The following is a 17,771-nucleotide window of genomic DNA, read 5'->3' on the forward strand; positions in this document are numbered from 1 at the left end:
GTCTATAATGTGTATTTGTCCCTGGCCTGAACCTGGGGTCTTGGCTTGCTAAGCCTCCTGCCTTGCTATTTTGTAGTTGTGATATTAGATTAGAATTGTTATATGCATGCGCACTCCCAGCCATGGTTTTCCTAGGACCCTGCAACTCTCCATTTGTTCCCTCATGATAGGAGTGTCCTGAGAGGGGTCCCAAGGTGGTGGGGGACCAGTAGTTGCCACTGCAACAGCTCATCCAGCTACAACCAATTCCGTGTAAGAGCACACAGAGGAGCATAACTAGTTTTAACAGTTTCTGTGTTGTCATAATGATAGCAGTCTGTAGATGCTATATGTACGTTGGTAACGCATCCTTGTTCAACCTGGTCTACGGTAAGTTTCTTAATTTGTGAGATACATGTCTTTAGAAAAGGTTCAGGCAAATATAAGTAGTGGTGCTCTTGTCAGGATTAGGGTTTTATGCTGAGTAGAAATATGAGGTTAGTTTCCAGTCTTGGGATTACTGGGTTGTGTCACAAGGCTGGAATTTTGTTATTAAACGCTTGGCGTGTTCTGCTGTTCTTTCAGCTAGCAACACAAATACAGCCAGCACCAGGCTCCGCATATCCTGAGGATGAGTAGAAGAGAGTGGAGAATTGATTATAAAAGTTTTTCTGAAAACTCAGAACAAAAAGCAGAATAGTGTTTGTTTAGTTCACTGTCGGCCGTTGCTGTAGTCCACCTGAATGCATGTACTGATACATACGCTGTCGGATTAATGACCTGGAAGTTGTCAGCTCTCATTTCGACTTGCAGAGCTGTCATTGGAAACAGAGCATGTCTTGTGCCACGAAATCCCTACTGCTTGGCTCTGCTCTACTGCAAGGAGAAATGCAGGGACTTTTTTGAACCATCTATGAAGTTTATTTGGTAGCAAAGCTGTTGGCATTTCTGTTTTATGAATGAAATGTCCTCAAATTGAAGGCAGTTTTATGCATTACCTCATTTATTATTTTAACAGGGCAAACCTGATCTAGTGACAAGCTCTGCCCTAGGCACTTTTAAATTACTTGCTTGGATTCTTTTGTGAGTGCAGAAGAAAGGACTCCTGCACAGCCCGAGGGGTGCCATCAGCAGGGCCCCAGCCAGGGAGGTGCCCTTTCACCTTCTCCTGAGGACTGCTGACTTCATCTTCTTTGGACCAAAATTCCCTTTTCAGTGATGATTAGGAGCTGAGAGAGGGGGACCGATTTCCTCCTCAGTGTTACGGGACAGTTCACTCGAGTTGCTTGCTCGCTTGTCCAAGGTAGAAGGCAAGGCCTGGAGATGATAGGTTTTGTTCTCCTCTCTGGCGATTTGCCATGCAGACTCTCCCAAGCACTTAGTAAGCTGTTAACAGCCATATACAAAAGAAGAGGAATCATCCAGTTAAGAGTCCCAGGGAGTGGATGGTTCTGGTATCGGTGACGGTCCTGCTCCGAGTGGGAGATGGGACTATGGATCTCCAGAGGTCCCTCCCACCCTATGTCTCTGGGATCCTCTGCCCGCATGCTTTCTGCTGTGTGCAGTGTCACGTAACCCAGCATTTTTCCTGGATGCATATGCTGAAATGTAACACATTTTTTTGTATGTGTTCTGCATTTCTGACTTGCGCTAGAGGACCTGTGCCCTGAGTTCCTTGGATTTTCTAGAAAATGGCATTTGCTAGGGCTGCCCATGCCACTCTTACATAGTAGAACTCAGCCAGAGCTTCTGAAGGTGCAAGGTAGGGGAGCAAAGCTCACATGCACTGTGTCGTCCTCTGGTGATGCTTGGTACCCGTAAGACCGAATTTCTCATGATCTCTTCAATTTTATTTTCTTTCCTTGCTTTAGAAGGCTTGCATGTCTGCGTATTTATAGTTGGAGTTTGATTTTTTTTATCTTTTTTAAGGAGGAGAGAGGAAAATGAAGTAGTATTTGGATTAGCTGAGTTCATACAAGAAGCAGGGCTTTCACTCTGGGAGTCTAGAGAAATTAATTTTCTGCTACTGCCAGGGGAATCTGTAATGCCATTTTCAAACAACAAGAAATATGTAACTGACAGTGAGTAAAGAATTCTTGAACTGAGGCAGTGTTGTCTCCCAGCTCTGCCAGGCCTCAACAGCCAACATCCCTTGTAGGCAGGGCTCGTCACCATTTATTTCTTGAGATGTTAACTTGTTAATTTTATTTTTCATTGCTGCTTGACTTTTAGGAAGCCATTGTTCTCAGCATTGTTCATTTGGCATTGCAGAAACTGACATCTGGCAATGTAACAAGATAATGCATTCCCAGTAGTATATATTCACACCTGGGCCCTCTGCTGTCCCCAAATGCCCCAGCACTCAGAAGCTATGTCTTTGCAGCCTGCCTCGAAGTTGGGCTGGTTTGGGTTGGTTTTGGGAGCATGTTCAGAGCTGAGAGGTCTGTGCAGCGGGTACCGAGAACGAGTTGCCGTGCTGTGAAAAGCGTACGGCAGTTTGAGCTCTGCTGAAGCACATTGGAGTCTCCAGTTGGCATTGAACCGTCCCTCCATTTCTCCCAGGTCTGAGAGGCAGAATTGGGAGTCTGTTGCTTTGCCAGCACCTTTGATTTCTGCCCTTTAACGTCTGTGATACCAAGTCTGCTTGATCTGTTCTAAAACCCCAGTGGACCGCGGCTGCAAAATTCGAGTTAGTTGATACAACGTGCTCCGTCAGCAGGGAGATAGACGCCGGGCTGCCGCTCCTGTCAGCCTGGCACTGAAACAGCTCTCTCTCAGAACTCACATCTGTTTTGCCGTGGAATATTCAGACCTTGAGATTGTTTCTGGAATTACTTGAATAGCCAGCTTAATTTGAAAGGTAATTAAGTAAATCATTGGAGAAAACAAACGCATTCCAATTTACTTTGGCCTGTAAATGCCACTCCACTCCAGATCCTTTCACTCTTGTGTGGTTAGGATCAGAGTCCCCGCAACTTGCAGTGATTAAGCAGTAGATTTCCCCATCCTGGAAGATTCTGTCAGTGACCCTTTGATGACATCTCTGCAGGCTTATTAAGGACAGTGACATTTTTTAGGGTAAGAATGTAATTACTGTTCTTAAGGAAAGCATGGTTTAGAGTTTGATTCGCTTGGGAAATTTATAAGGCCACTAGCATTTCCTCTCACTACTTTATTTGTTTCAAAGCACAAATGTCTCCTGATACCAAAGTTTGCCCATTACATTTAATGCAGCGCGCATACAATATCTGACGGTATATTGCAGTAAAAAAGTAGACATTAAAAGGTGATTCTGGTTATTATTTGTTAGAGTGAGAGTGGTGCTGGACCTATGGGAATCAATGGCAAAGCCTTTACCGACTTCAATAGGACCAAAATTTCACTTTGTAAATTTCTGCTTCAGTGCCGTGGCACTTAAACTATAGAGCTTTAAGGAAACATATTATTATGAAAGTGAATTTCTGGTCCTACAAGCTGACATCTGCAACGAGCATTTAAGGATTTCTCAAGTTCTGCAAACAAATTTTCACTGAAGTGATTAAGCCAAATTTAAATCAGAACTTTTGCTTTTTCTTTGTGTGAATGTTCAATGTGCTAGGAATAAAAATATCTAAGTTGTGTTTTGGTTTTGTTGGTAATAAGCCTGTGCTGTGTTAATTATATTTGGGATGATATATTACTTTCAGGCGGCAAAAGATTATAATGCCTGGCTTTCACATTCTTGTGTAGCAGTAGTTTGCTGTGCTGCACACACAGTTCTGGCAATAGTTTGAATTTATTCAGGGAGGATGAGTGAGGCAGGTTCCAATTCACTGCACACTTGATGCCATCTGCATCCTGCAGGCAAAACTGCATTATAAGAAGTCAGCTACAGATGGTGTTTCATAGCCAGAAATTCAGTCCTAACGTATACTTTTCTCCTATTTTGTTACACTTGACAATGGGTGGTTTTTACTGAACATGAAGTTTTCTGCTGTTGACTTTGTTTGTGGATTTCCGTGGGCTGGGATATATAATTTGGTCTTCCATTCAGATAAAATGCAATGATTAGATTCATATAATGCTGCTGCTCCTAAAGACATGGTAGCTAATTTATGTATTTGAGTCCTGTGGGTTTGCAACTGCTGCAAGTTAACATGCAGATGTTCGAAAGATTTTACAAACTCCTCTTTCTCCTTGGGGAACCTGACCTTAGCTATTGAGAGGAAAAAATTACTTTATCCCAGGATCCTAGGATTTTAAGATCTTGTCCTATATTGTATATGGATGCTGAGAATAACTGAGGACACAGTATCTATGATAAAATTGCCTGTCCTTTTTCAAAGCAGAGGTCACCCTTTAGCCCATCTTCTCTGTGAGGCCAACTCTTGCCTCCCTGGGAAAATCTGAGAAAACAAACAGTGTGTGTGATTGTACTTCATCGTGCCCTGATGCTCAGTGAGCCGGCCTCTGTCAAATCATGGCTGCATTTGACTTTCAAATTTGAAAATCCAGTACGAAAACCTCCTGTTTCCATCTTAGTGTCGCTAGTGAAAATTAAGTCTGGCCTGCTGCATTCTTTGTTACAAATTCCCTCTTTTTGGCTAAACTGTGGATTCTCTCTGTGTCAGAGTGAACTTTCTCCTTCCAAAGCCCTGGTGTCCCTATGAAAACAGTGAAGCAAACTTTCTTTTTGGTCTTTCTCAAACTGTCATCCTTCCTGGTGTGGAATATTCCTGGTAGGTGAGGAGCAGGGAGAGCTGACTATCAAAGCAACTGGGAGGTGGTGGGAAAAAGCATTCTCTGTGGTCTTCTGGGTACTCAGCTGGGGAAGACGTTGCTTTTGGTAGCATCGTAGAGCTTGATCTAAAAACCTCTAGGGAGAAATTTAATAATCTAAAATTAAGTCTAAAACTGTATGTTGGTCTGTAGAGCACAAATGGCCTTACCTCAATCCTGGGATTATCAAAGTACATGTGTACGAGAACAACACAGCTCCAAGTTTAAGTAACAGGAAGATCAAAAGAAGTTTTTTTAGGTTTGCAGCTGAAGGCCAGCAATTCTGTGAAAAGCATTTCTATCAGGGCCTTACAGTATTTTCCAGCAAAACCTCTGATTGCTTCATTATTTCTCACTGTTGTTACCCTGCAATGCCTGGAAGTTGTCTTGCTGTGTGAGAACATACTTTCAAGAGTGAAGCAGCAAAAGGCCATGCGTGTGCTGTAGAGAGCAAGCAGGCTGAGCGGAGAAGAAGGAGCCAGGCAATGAGACACCTTGGCTGTGTAGTGAGTGGAAGCCAAAGAGGAGCAGCCAGCAAGTACCAGCTGCAGCGTAGCCTCTGCCAGGCGGCAGCTGTTTGGCTCAGCCAGATGCAAACAGCGGTTAGGAGGGACTGGAACAGGAATGCAAAACGCGTTTCTGAGGAGGGAGGTAATGCCTGTCACATCAAATGGGGTTTTGTTTCATTTGGATATGTCTGTTCTGTTCCTAGCTCTCCAAGACATTTTGGAAGCAAAGTCTTAGTCACTCTGATTTTTATCTCCTTGGGTCCCTTTGAACCCCACTGTCCTCCAAATAAAATTGAGAATTAATGGGGTGTTGAATACAGATGTATAAGTTGAGACAGAAAAGTCACTCGAATATGTCTGGCACGGGGCAAAAGATACTCTTGAGTTTTCTGTGCATAGTCTTGATTTGTTTGTCTTCTGTATGGTTGCTGGAACTTCATGAATCATATTAATGCCGTCACTGAACTTCTTTCAGCCTTGTATGTCCCAGGCCTAACTAATACTTTGTTATTTTTAAACTAGTATTTGGAAGGACAACATACACTGTAGATAATTATAGTGAAAATAAAACACACTGCAAAAAATGTCTCCAAAACCCAAACTGGTTGCAGACAGACGTGACCAGTAATAGTATACATGTATTCAAAATGTGCTGCATGCTTGACACACAATGCGTTGTGGGCAAGAAATAGAGGAAGATTGTTGGTTTTGGAAAGCCTCTGTAAAAGACCCGCTGGTTATGAAATTGGTGTGGACATAGGTTAGAGAAGTATAATTGGGAAGTGTGGGAGGAAGATGTGATTATAAAATGGGAATTGTCTCAGTAAAGGAAGTGGCAGCAGTATCTCACTTATTAAGAATAGAGAACAGACAATTGCTGACAACAGAGTGAGCAGGAACACACGTTTATCCACAAACAAGTAATGTGCATTCAGTGAGAGCAGGCAGTGGAAATGCAGCTCTGAAGCAGTTCCTTTCCTTCAGGAAATAACCCAAGTTTAATAACGCATTAATAATACTATAATAATGCTTTTTTTCTGTAGGAATAGCATGGTATTCATTGAAGAAAATTTGGCTCAGATTATTCTGAACAGTTCCCAGAAGGGAATGATGGACTCTTGCTTATGATTTGTAGCAGTATTTAATTATGGAATCGATGCTGACCGAGCCGTAGCTGTATAAAGACATAAATGATACCTTCAACTCTGGAGCTGCAGTAGCCAGGAAGGCATTGACTTGTGTTTGGTAGGAATGAGCTTCTGCGTGAAAAAATGACCTTCATGATATTTCATTTGCCTTGAATGATAGTATATGCACAGAGCACTTTGAAATACCCATGCTTATTTTCGTAGTTGGACTTCACACTTTCACAGCTTCAGACTACTGATTTTTTTCTGTTCATATTCAGTTTTTATATCTGACAGCCCTAGACAGAGTCTTTATAAAAGTAAAATGTGCAGAACTGAGATGTTCTTGATTTCATTGAATAGTGTTTGTGTCCACAATAGAAATCCTACCTTTTAGCGAATGTTAATCATTATAGTACTACATTTGAGAGCATTATTTAAAATCTTAAGCGCACTTTTAGAGTTAATTCTGATCAGATGAAGTTATTTGCTTCCTTTTGCCAGGTTTTTAGCTGGACAGCACACAAAGCTTATTTTATGAAGTAAGAGCCCAGGTGCTATTACGAGTGCATAGAGATTATCATCACCTCCCACTGGACCGGACAGAACACTTGTGGCTTCCAGGTTTTTTTTTTAAATCACTTACACTCCTAGGACAAGAAGTGTGATAAAATTAACTGTACATTTTTATCTTTAAACTGGCTTTGAAACTTGTAACTGGCTTTAAAACTGTTTGAGAGTGGAACATAAAACTTGTTTTCTACTTCTGGGACTTATGGTTGCTTGTGACCTATCTACCGGGATAGTTAATGGACAGAGTAGTACCTGCAGAAATTCACTTGCTTCTCATAAAGGGCTAAGACATGTTAGGACACTCTTTGGCACCTAAATCTCCTTTCTGTGAATCCTAGAAAGCAGCAGGGCCTTTTCCTCAGGTTGCAGTCTTTTTTTCTTCTCTGTGTTTTATTACAGTATCGGGATGGGTCTGTTGCAGAAGTGTATGCTCTATGGCTAAACGCTCTTTTGGAGAGTCCTGTATAGGTGTGTTCTACCTGTGTCCGTAGCAGCTTCTCACCACTTAATTATTTTAAAATATACTTTCATACCAGCTCTCAGTAGGGTGAACTTTTGTTTCTGATAGTTAAAGCAGAGAGATGGGTCTGAGAATGAGATAATTTTGCTTCATGCCTGGTATGGCTTGCTCCTCACCATGACTACATGGTGGATGGAAACTGTCCAGCTCTGGGTCAGTGATTCAGAATTTGGAGTATCTTGGGCTAAGCTGAGAGATCTTTCATGCTGGCAACCACTGTTCAGGAAATGCTCTTTGTGTTTTGATCGCAAATGTTAAAATGTGCTTGTGAATAATTCTGGCACTAGAAAATACTTCTCATCAAGAGAAGGCAAAGCTACGTGGGAGAGGCACATGAGCAACTCGAACAGCATGTGCACCCCGAGAGTCCTAGGTAGAAATGGCCTATCTGTTACATTCCGTGGGCCACTGCCCTTGGAGTTTGGTTAGCAAAGCTCCACTAAGCATTGCATTGCATAAGTGATTATTATTGTTCCTTGGTTTCATGACTATCCAAAATAAGGTTTGAAGCATCAGCTGTCTCCAAGAGAGGTGATATCCAATATGAGAAAAACAGTCTAAGCTGTGCTCAGACTGAGAGCTTGCTCTGTGCAAGGAAGGTACACGGGCCTTCTTCTCAAGCTAAGTCCAGCCAGGCTCTTGTGTATTAAACAATACTCTCCTCTGACATTCTAGAAGTGGACATTCCCAAGCTGTTCCTCATTCAACGTTCCTTCCCTGAAGCCTTGGCCAGTGTGGAGGTTCTTGGGTTGAGTCACTTGTTAGCATCTGGGAGGCCCTTGTTTAATCTCCTTTCCAGGAAACCCACATGGAGCTCTCCTTTCTAAGAACAGCCCTGAGTGCTCGGACCTGGAGTTTTTCACTGGGATCAGGAACTCAATGGGTAATCACTGGGCAGATGACTGCTGGAAAACGAGGTTGCAAAGGAACCATTTTGCTGTCTCGGGTAGCCTGGGGCCAGCATCTCCAGAAGGGTATCTCCTTGACATGAGGGAAATACACTGTGGGTTTCTCTTTGCTTTTGCTAAACCATCTGTTTGGTATTTGCTTACCAGCTGTAAGCTGTAACTCTCCAGGAGGCAACCAAGGTGCCACATACAATCTAGGCAAGAAGTTTCCTAACTTCTCAAGTTCAGTTTCCAAAGTGCTGACATTGAGAAATCTGTACAAAAATGAAATGGGACATGAACAAGCTGTCATTTGGAGAAAAAGGACAGATGCAGCAGTTTTCTTGGTGTAAAATTTTGACAAAAGCAGTTAATTGTGGCTCTAGAATAAGAGAAAGTGTAAAGAACTACATTTACACAAGCAGAAAGAAACTCTTTAGGTTCAGGCTAAACACAGAGGTGATACTACAAATGCTAAAAAAGGAGTGTTAAGCCAGCTGGGTAAACTTGCAATGCCGTGACAGGATATTTCCGTTTCAGTGTACAGTTGGTTAGTGTCGGTTTGGTATGGCAGTCCAGGATGAGGATTTTACCCACAGCATGTGGCTTGTCAAAGGGACGTAACACATGCATGTAAAAAGTGTGTATGTACTTCAGTCTCATTATCTTGCACACGTATGTCTCTAAACAGGAGAGTACAGCTGCAGACCTTGTGAGAGAGAACAGCCTGATGTCCTGTATGTGCTTGAATAATTAGCATTTAATTCCCTACAGCACTCCTATCGCTCCTCTGCTCTCCTGGCGGTTATAACCATCACTGTCTGTTATCCTCCTGCAGATTAGGACCTCTTCATGTGGATTGAAACTGACAGCCCTTGTGACTTATATAGTCTCTCCGAATCTCGATAGTTGATTTAAGAATTTACCTGTTTGCTTATAAAAGTCACTTCCAGTAACTTAATTCTCATAGGAAACAGAGGCCTAGGAACAAGACCAGTCTGGATTAAAAGAAGGAAAATAAACCCAGAACCCTATACCTCGTCTATGGCACCTTTTGTCCGAATCTGTTACAGATCACCTTTATCTGCTTGCAGTGCTTTTTCTGTTTGAAAATGTCCTGACAAAGCCTTGATGCAGCTGCTTTGGCTTGTATGAAATTACAGCATTGAATCTGACCCATCAAACGATGTGTTGCTGTGCTCCTTGTCTGCGTATCCCTCCCAGTAACGGCATGTGCAGTTGTTATAGGGCTGTGTGCGCTTTTGGTATGCTTATAAACAGCTTTCTGTGTGATCAGAGGGAGAGAGGGAAATGATCTGCAGCTCAGGGACTGCCTGGAGTTCACGTTGCCTTTCGGCAGGTCAGGGGTAGCTCTGCAGAGCCAGGAGAGGTTCAGAGGGCAAGAGGGAATGGAAATGAAAGGGAGCACATCTACCATGACGAAGTAGCCTCAGGCTTTTGCTCTTCTCTATATCCTCCTGTTGAGGGCCTGATTAGGTGTTTTCATTGATCAGCTGGGGCAATAGAGAGAACAGAGGCTACACATATTAAATTGGTTAATGACAAGCCGAGTGGCCCTCCAGCTGTGTTGGAGGAGAGGATTAGGAGTTAGTGCCTTCAGGGTGCTTAGTACCTCTTTGATATTTTGCAGAAATTGTGGTGACTCCAAGATGTTCAATCTTTTTGTGTAGAATGAAAACCACTACGGTAGTAGTGGGGAAAAGAGGGGAGGGCTCATGTGGGAGCATAGTTCAGATGGTTAAAAAAGTGCCCATGCAACTGATGCAATCCACAAAGTGAGATCGGTTATTTTGCCATAGTATTTGTAGCCTCAGTGTCTAAGAGTACACGGATGTACTTGTCCAAAAACCTTCATGCGTCATTCTTCACATCTTTATTCTATGATTAGAATTCCAGTAGAGCCTTTCTTTGACCTGAAAGTCCCCTGTATTTTGAAATAGTTAGAAAAGCTGGAAACTCCAGTGGCTTGGTAAAATGTTGTCAATGGGGCATTTCATTTTTAAAACCCACATTTATGAAAACATGGCTTCTGTGGTTCTCTGATATGGTTGCATCATACTTTGCAGGATATTGGTGGAAAATGTGGAAATTAGCTTGAGACTTCTTGTTTCACAAGCAAAATTTACGTAATTAGAATACTTGAAGGCAAAAGCATTTATTGTAGTTCTAGATGTTTAAATTAGTGGCATATGTCAAGTGAGATGTGCACAGATAAAGGCAGAGAACTGCACCCATTCATTTCTGTTTGGTATCACAGGCACCATCTCCCTGTACACCAGAGTTTCTAAATAATCCTTAATGAAAAGGATTTTGTAAAAATCCACTAACAGTCTTGTGCAGCATTGCCGTTTTGTTTTTCACTTGCTGACAATTGCGCTCAAACTGTGAATGTTCACAAAATCATAAGAGTTTGTGCTGGAGGGGCCTCTGCAGGTCTCTAGTCTGAAGCAGGACTATTGTCAGCACTAGATCAGATCAGCTGTGGCTTGGTCTAGCCCAGTCTTGGGACCCACCAAGGACAGGGAGACCTCCCACCTCTGTGATGACCCATGGCAGGACTGCACCGTCTGGCAGGGGAAGAATCTGAAAGTCCCAAACCACTGCACGTGGCTGTGGCACCTTGGCATGTCATGCGGCACTACAGAGTTTGGCTCCGTTGTCTCTGTAACTCCCTTCAGGTACTTGTAGGTTGCTCCTAGATCGGCACCCTCATCTCCTCTTCAGCAGGCTGAACCAGCCCAGCTCCCTTCATCTCTCTTCAAAGACCACGTGCCCCAGGCCCTGACCATCTTGATAGCCTCTGCTTGCCCCACTCCAGCTTCCCCACATCCATCTTTGCCTGAGAGAAGAGAAGGGGACCCAAAACTTTACATGGTATTCCAGCCATGGTCTCACCAATGCTGAACAGAAGGTGACAAAACTTTCCTCAGTGCCCTGGCCACACTCCCCAAATTTGGCATAGGTTGGCTTGATTTGCAGTGTTCCTATAATACTTCTATTTTTCTTCCTTAACTTCTCTGCATCTGGGTTTTTTACTTAAATCATTTCACAGACTGCTGCTGCTGCTTTACGGACTACCAGGAACCACAAATTCTCGGCACCGCGCAAGGCTCCTTCTCTTAATGGAGGCAGAAAAGCCCCTCTCAATTTTTCCCACCCGTCCCAAACACCTACCATTGCATGGACTGAATTTCCTTCTGGAGGTGCCTCTCTGCTGTAGATTTTAAAGGGAGCCTAGACAACTCTGTCAGACAGCTAAAGCTGGAAAAAATTAATCTCACCCTAAGTGGGGAGATGAAGGGCTTCTATTTGCTCGAGCCATTATGTTTTAAATGTGGTTGAGAGCTGGCAAGTACTGATAGAAGAAAACACATTGCTCTCCAGGAAGAGAGACAGGCCCAGCCTGAAAGCTATAGCCCAATATGTCTTTTGAGTAGCGTGCAAGCAAGCATCTCTCTCTATTTTTTTATCTACCCAAAGCTGACCTTTCACTCTCTTTAATCTAATCTGGTGCCTGTGATCTTGCTAATTCAATTGCTGTGGCAGACAGGCAGTTACTCACATGCACAGTCAGGAGATGGACAGGGAGTGTGATGCTCCTGCACCAGTTTACACCCCTGCTTATCCTTTGTCAGTCAGGCTTCAGACCAGGATCCAAGTAAAGTATTGTTGTCACAAGAGAAAGCTTTTTCTAAGGAAACTGCTGTTTTGGTCATGAAAAGTGCATAATGCTTAGCCTCCATCACAGTGCTGCAAGTTTTGATGGCTTATATGAGTTCCCGCAGCACTGTAGTGAAAAAAAATGCTGTGCTCTCACACTGTTCAAAACTGGATAATTTCTTCTCTTCCCTAGCTACATGAGCAGCTTCCAGGATTTTTTTAGGGTAAAGACCAGTGAGCCAATTAAACAGTTTACCACCACCAGAAAGGAGAGTTCCTGTTGTCAGTGTTTCCTTGGTTGTGTATACTCCTGTCAGATCCGTCCTTGAGCTGTTTTATTGTGTTGGCAGAAAAACAGTCTGAAGGGTTCAGAGGACTCGCAGGAGAGTCTGACAGTTGCCAGAGGTTGGCAGGGAGTGCGAGGGATGAGGGAGAGAGAAGGGACCCTCCTGTTTCTGGTGGCCACGGAGGTCAGATCGCTCAGCCACCTGTAGCATATACCCAGCCATTCTGAAGTTCACTTTTGTAAGATAGGTTGGGGGCGATTAAGAAAGAATCCTCAATGTCAGGCATCCGAGATCCTTTTTGCCCCCAAGTGTGAGTTAATCATGTAACTTTTTTATGCCTTTTAAGACCATTTTCCATCAGGTTATTTTCTTGTTTTGGTTTGAGAGCTTCTTCTCTGGGGAAAAAACATTAAATGTTTATAGACCTTTTTCCCCTTATAAAATGAAGTCTCTTTCTAGAACTGATTTACACCTTCCTCAGCAACACTAGAAATTCCAACAGAGCAGGCGCATGGCAACAAAACTGGACTCAGAACTGAGATTTAGAAGTGAAACTTAGCTACAAATGTGAAGAGGAGGAAGCTCATCAGGCTGGGGTAAATATGAGTCAAGCAAACCAACAGGCAAAAAAATGGAAGGAAACTTCATCTTCATACTCTCTTGTTTTAACTGAGATTATTAGCAACAGAGGTGACAACTTCTTTAACATTATTGTGCTGAATATCTCTTTAATTAGAAGAAACTATGAATAGCTGATGAATCCTTAGCCATACAGATGTCCTGGGATCTGCAGAATGAGAAGCATCTTTCCAACAAGCATCTGTAATGCAGTACACATTGCACAGATTAAAATGCTGCTGTCAAATTTGGATTCAGCCCACTGCATCTTGATATTAAAACCTTGTTGTCTCTGAACCAACATTTTCGGAAAACATAAGGCAGCTTGGATTTGGAGCACTAGCCCTGGCCTGAGTGTGCCAGACCACCGTCCAGCCATCGGCGGCCTAGGAACTTTGCCTGTCCCTGCTGCCAAGACGTACAGAGACCCACCCAAGTCTGAGCTGAAGTCATTGCTGAGCTCTGGGTAAATCTAGGGGATTCAAGCAAAAATGCAGTCTCGCTGCTGACTGAGAAGAGCGTTTGTTTCCTTGTTATCTGGTTGTGTTTCTTTCTGTATCTCTCATGTTGCCTTATTTTTGTGGGTTTGACAGTGGCATTTGCTTTGTGGGAAATTATGTAAAGGCACACTTTTATTCAACTTTGGCAGAATGTGGAAGGAGGGGGAAACCACTTTCTGTAGTGAAATCAGAGGAGGGAAAATGATAGATCGGTAGAGAAGGAAGAGCACCCATTTCTTTAGGTTCCTCAGGGAAATGCTCCTAAAGCCACTTTACCCAGCAGATACTGACAATGCAAATGAGGCCTAAATTTTTAAAACCAAGTCAAAGGCAGTTTACTGAAAGTACTGCCTGTATTTATAAAACGCCTTTCTGCCTGTGACCTAAAACATCATTTCTTGCCACTGCTGGGAGGTGATACCTCCATCTCAGTGAAGAGGAATTACCCTCGGAGAGGTTAAAAGGTATATTCGGGTACCTTGAGCATATGAGGCTAAAGGATGGGGGGCAGGAGGAGGTCCCCAGAGACTTATCTTATGGCCAGTTGCTTTTCCCAGAAAGCTGAGGGATAACAAGCATTTCTAACAGAGACTTTCCAGTCCTTCTGATGTATGTCTGTGTAGCTGATTCAGCTTCCAAAATTAGGAAAGATCTGTTGCTGCTAATTTCCTGTGCATCTGCTGCTCTCTCAGAAGCAGCATCTCCCTGGCTGCAGATTAGAATCAGGCTGCCGCTGTCTGCTCTTGGGCAGTCAAGGGCAAATAGCGGCAAGCTACGGCTGTCCCAGCAGGGAGAACAGAGAGGAGCACCCTCTGCTACTGGGCTTTGGGTTTTCACTGCTGACTGGAATCTTCATCAGAGCAGAAGCTTAATTTGCAGAACTGGGATCATTTTTAGATAACTTTAATTGCATCTGTTTAACAATGATTGTGGCCTAGAATTTAATTCAGACTATTACTTTATTCTCTCCTGTCATTAGCCTTGAAAGCTGTTCCTGGTTTTTGCCACTCATTGCTTTTGATTTTTTTGTTTCCTCCTCCGTATGCATTACCCTCCCCAGTGAATAGATTGCCAGCAAGTTAGCAACAATCACACATCAGTGGATGGATCAGGAAAAGGGAGAAAGTCACAGTGACTGTAAGATGTAAGTTGCTGTCGGCCAAATGTCAGTTTATTCCTTCAAACCAGATTTGAATCTAGTGCCTGATATCCTGGCTGCAAAGGACATGTATGGTCTTTTTGCAGACGCTAAAATTTGTTTTAAGATAAATCCCATGCTAGGTGTTCAGCTCAAGAATGCATCTGCTCACGTTCAGTATTTGGGCTAACGAACAGTTTGGTCCTTTTGTACAATATGATGGACTGGGTGCATCCTTTTTAGAATAATTAGCCGATTCTGTAAAATGGAGCTTTGCAGTCTGGCAGTACTTTTATCCAAAACTTTAAATGTATATTCACCTGTGCCCCAGTAATAAATATAATTGTTCTTTTCATGAGAACAGCTTTTGGATCCATTTTCTAAAGATTGCCCTACAGACTGAATCCTGCATCTGTGTTCGAATTCTGGCTGTTTGGCCCTTTGGCTGAGCTGTCAAAAGATGATGGGTTTGTTGCACTGACAACTGCAGGTGATCTACGTCTTGCCTTGCAGCTATCTTACATAGTGTGGAGATTCAATGGGAGATTTAAATAAATTATTTCTGTTGCTGCTGAAGGAAAGAAGACAGTAATTTCAAACCAGAGCTGGATCTTCTGCCACATGTTGTAGGACTGAACACACTATGATCAAATTAATTGCCTTGATATAAAAAAGGTTAAAGTCTGGACTCTACTTGACAGTTGTTTCTGGTTAGGATTTTAAAGCTTTCTTGCATTCCTGACTACCTGCGCATGTGGGAATTTTTGCTCTGTAGGAAAGGATGCTTTCTTCTGCTTTGAAAGGAAATTGTTTTGTCAGAAGAGGGCTCAGTCACCGACTGTGTGGCCTTTCATGGACTTGTGTAGCTATTCTTAAACATTTCTCATGTGTATGCAGCCCTGATTGCTATGAGCATCTTTCTCATACAGTCTCTTCGTGAGTGGTCTGCAAGTTAGTAAGACAGGGAAAGGGTAAGGTAGAAGCATAATCTTGACAGACCCTTCCAAATTTGAGACAAGGTCCTTATGGATCTTAGAAATGCTGGTTAGAAGAGCCCTCTGGTCCAGCCTCCTGTGTGAAGGAAGGCTGTTGCCGACACTGCGTGACGTTGGCCGTGGCATTATCAAGTGGGCTCTGAAGACCTCTGAGGACGGAGATCTCACCACAGAGTGAGATCAAAGTGTTCTAGTACTTCACTGTCCTTTGAACTCAGTCGGAAGAGAAAGCAGAGCACAGCCTCGTTAGCAAACAGATTTTGAATCGCAGTGTTGTGTTGATCCGGCATTTGGAGAAAGCCTGACATAAATTTCTTTTTACCCGTCCAGCTTCTGTTTCATGGGGAATCTGATCTAGAGAGAAATAAGGATTTACAGTCTAGTCTATCTTGTGATACTGGATCCAAGGAGCGTGCCCATGAAACCACATCATTTTTGTTCATTGGTTGGCTCTCTGCTTCTGTGGCAGGGTTGCAAAGGCAGAACAGCAGCAAAAAGGTGTTTGTTGGTAATAACGTTCCTCACTCCAGTTTGCGCTGTGTGTGCTCTTCTGGGGCAGAGTCTCCAGTTTGGCAGTAATTCTGGGAACCCAGAATTTGTCTTATGTAGAAGACCTGAGGTCTCGCAAGCAAATATAGAAACTCTGGGTTAACGTTTTTTCTCTTTTGCTGAGAAGCAAAGAATCTGGATTATATCCTTTTTGGTTTTCCTGGACCTTATTCACATGCCCTACCTAAATTACATGTTTTTGCAATTACAGATTGCAGTTGCAAAACTAATAGCCTGCAGATGCTATGCAAAAGCAGAGCTCTGCTGCAGTGAATTAGAGAAGGAGGGGAATTTCTTTTTATGGGTAGTAGTAATAAAACAATTAATTCCTTTTGGGTCTTACAACTTTGTAAAATCTACAAAGATAATTGACAGGCTCAACTGGGAGTTACAGATGAACTGCATTTCTGTGCTTATACAGCCCATGGGAAGGACAGAAAATGGCAGAGAAACATCATTTTCAAATAATTTGGAGCAAACTTTTTTAAATTTTATGATGGTAGTTTGAGAGAGCCTTTAGAAGAAAATATGATCCTTATCAAACATAATGGGAGGAACTTTTCCACCAGTACAAGCTGGGATTTCTTTTTTGTCTTCACAGAAGTGCAGCACTGAGTCAACTATTCATATACACGTATCTTTTCCAGTTTATCTTGAAATTCAACTATTTCCACAAATAACACACACACACAAATTATCAAAGCGTTTTCAAGTCCTTAAAAATCTTCCTATACAATTTTAACCAAAACTGTTTACTTAAACATAGAATTCTGTTCTTCACATCCTCTTACTTTGTGTTTAGGAATTTTTTTTTAATCTGCTGCCAAACCAAAATTACATCATAGCAAATGCATGCATTGTTCTTTACTTTCGGGCCTTGCAAAGCAGTTCTGCAGACAAGTTTAACTGGCTGGATTTCTGTCCAGTCTCTGTCCTGTGCCCTCCTTGTTCACAAGGCCTTTCTTTTTCTTTCCTATACAAAGGAAAAAAGACAAAACTACAAGGAAGAATACATTTATGATGGAAATAAAGTCCAAATGGGGTGCCTTTACCTCACTCTCCACTGCAGTCGGACTGGCTTTGCTGTGCCTCATGGTGTGCCTAATTAACGTATGTCCACCCAAGCCTCTGCTAGCTGTGGTTTTCTGGAGTATTCCCTATTCACAGGGGAAGACTGATGGTATTTATTGCCTCTTATTTAGGATGTGCTGCAAGTCAAAAGTGAGATTGAAAAAGCTCAAATGGAAATGAGGCGGGTTCATCTTGGGTAATTCCAGAATGAGGGATTTGCAGAGGAATGGGGAGCTTGAGAATAGCCGGTCATTTTGTAGCTGGTGTCACTTTGTTAACAGGATGAAGATAGATGTCTCAGTAGGACGGAAGGTTGGCGGGCCTGTCTTCTGGAAGTGTGCTTATACTCTGATTCCTGAAGGGAGACAGGATTCCTTCTCAGAGGCCACTCAGAGTAGATACTACTGTTTGACTAATAGATACCTAATTACCAGCATATTTCAGTGTTATCTTAAGCCATAATTCCTCCTCTTTGGCCTTGGAAGTTGAAAAAAGGGATTGTAAACCATGAAAACAGAAAAACTGAATATTCTATCAATTTTTTCACCTTTATATGACATCTGCTTTACATCTGCCTTT

The 17,771-nt window shown here is 42.7% G+C and overlaps 1 protein-coding gene across 7 annotated transcripts in view; it reads left to right on the forward strand.

Moving 5' to 3' along the window:
- The window catches only part of ATF6 (activating transcription factor 6), an 82,333-nt gene that overhangs the window by 34,268 nt on the left and 30,294 nt on the right, over window positions 1–17,771 (forward strand). For 2 of the 7 annotated variants that reach the window (XR_015698586.1, XR_015698585.1), the window contains exon 15: window positions 6,878–6,997. The exons of the other annotated variants lie outside the window; for them this stretch is intronic. The gene's annotated coding sequence lies outside the window, so the exon portion shown is untranslated. The remainder of the gene's footprint in view (window positions 1–6,877; window positions 6,998–17,771) is intronic. 7 annotated transcript variants of the gene reach the window in all.

The sequence above is a fragment of the Nipponia nippon genome, unplaced genomic scaffold (genome assembly GCF_047370975.1).
Source record: "Nipponia nippon isolate SJK-2023a ecotype South Korea unplaced genomic scaffold, ASM4737097v1 scaffold_5, whole genome shotgun sequence".
Taxonomy (NCBI): Eukaryota; Metazoa; Chordata; class Aves; order Pelecaniformes; family Threskiornithidae; genus Nipponia; species Nipponia nippon.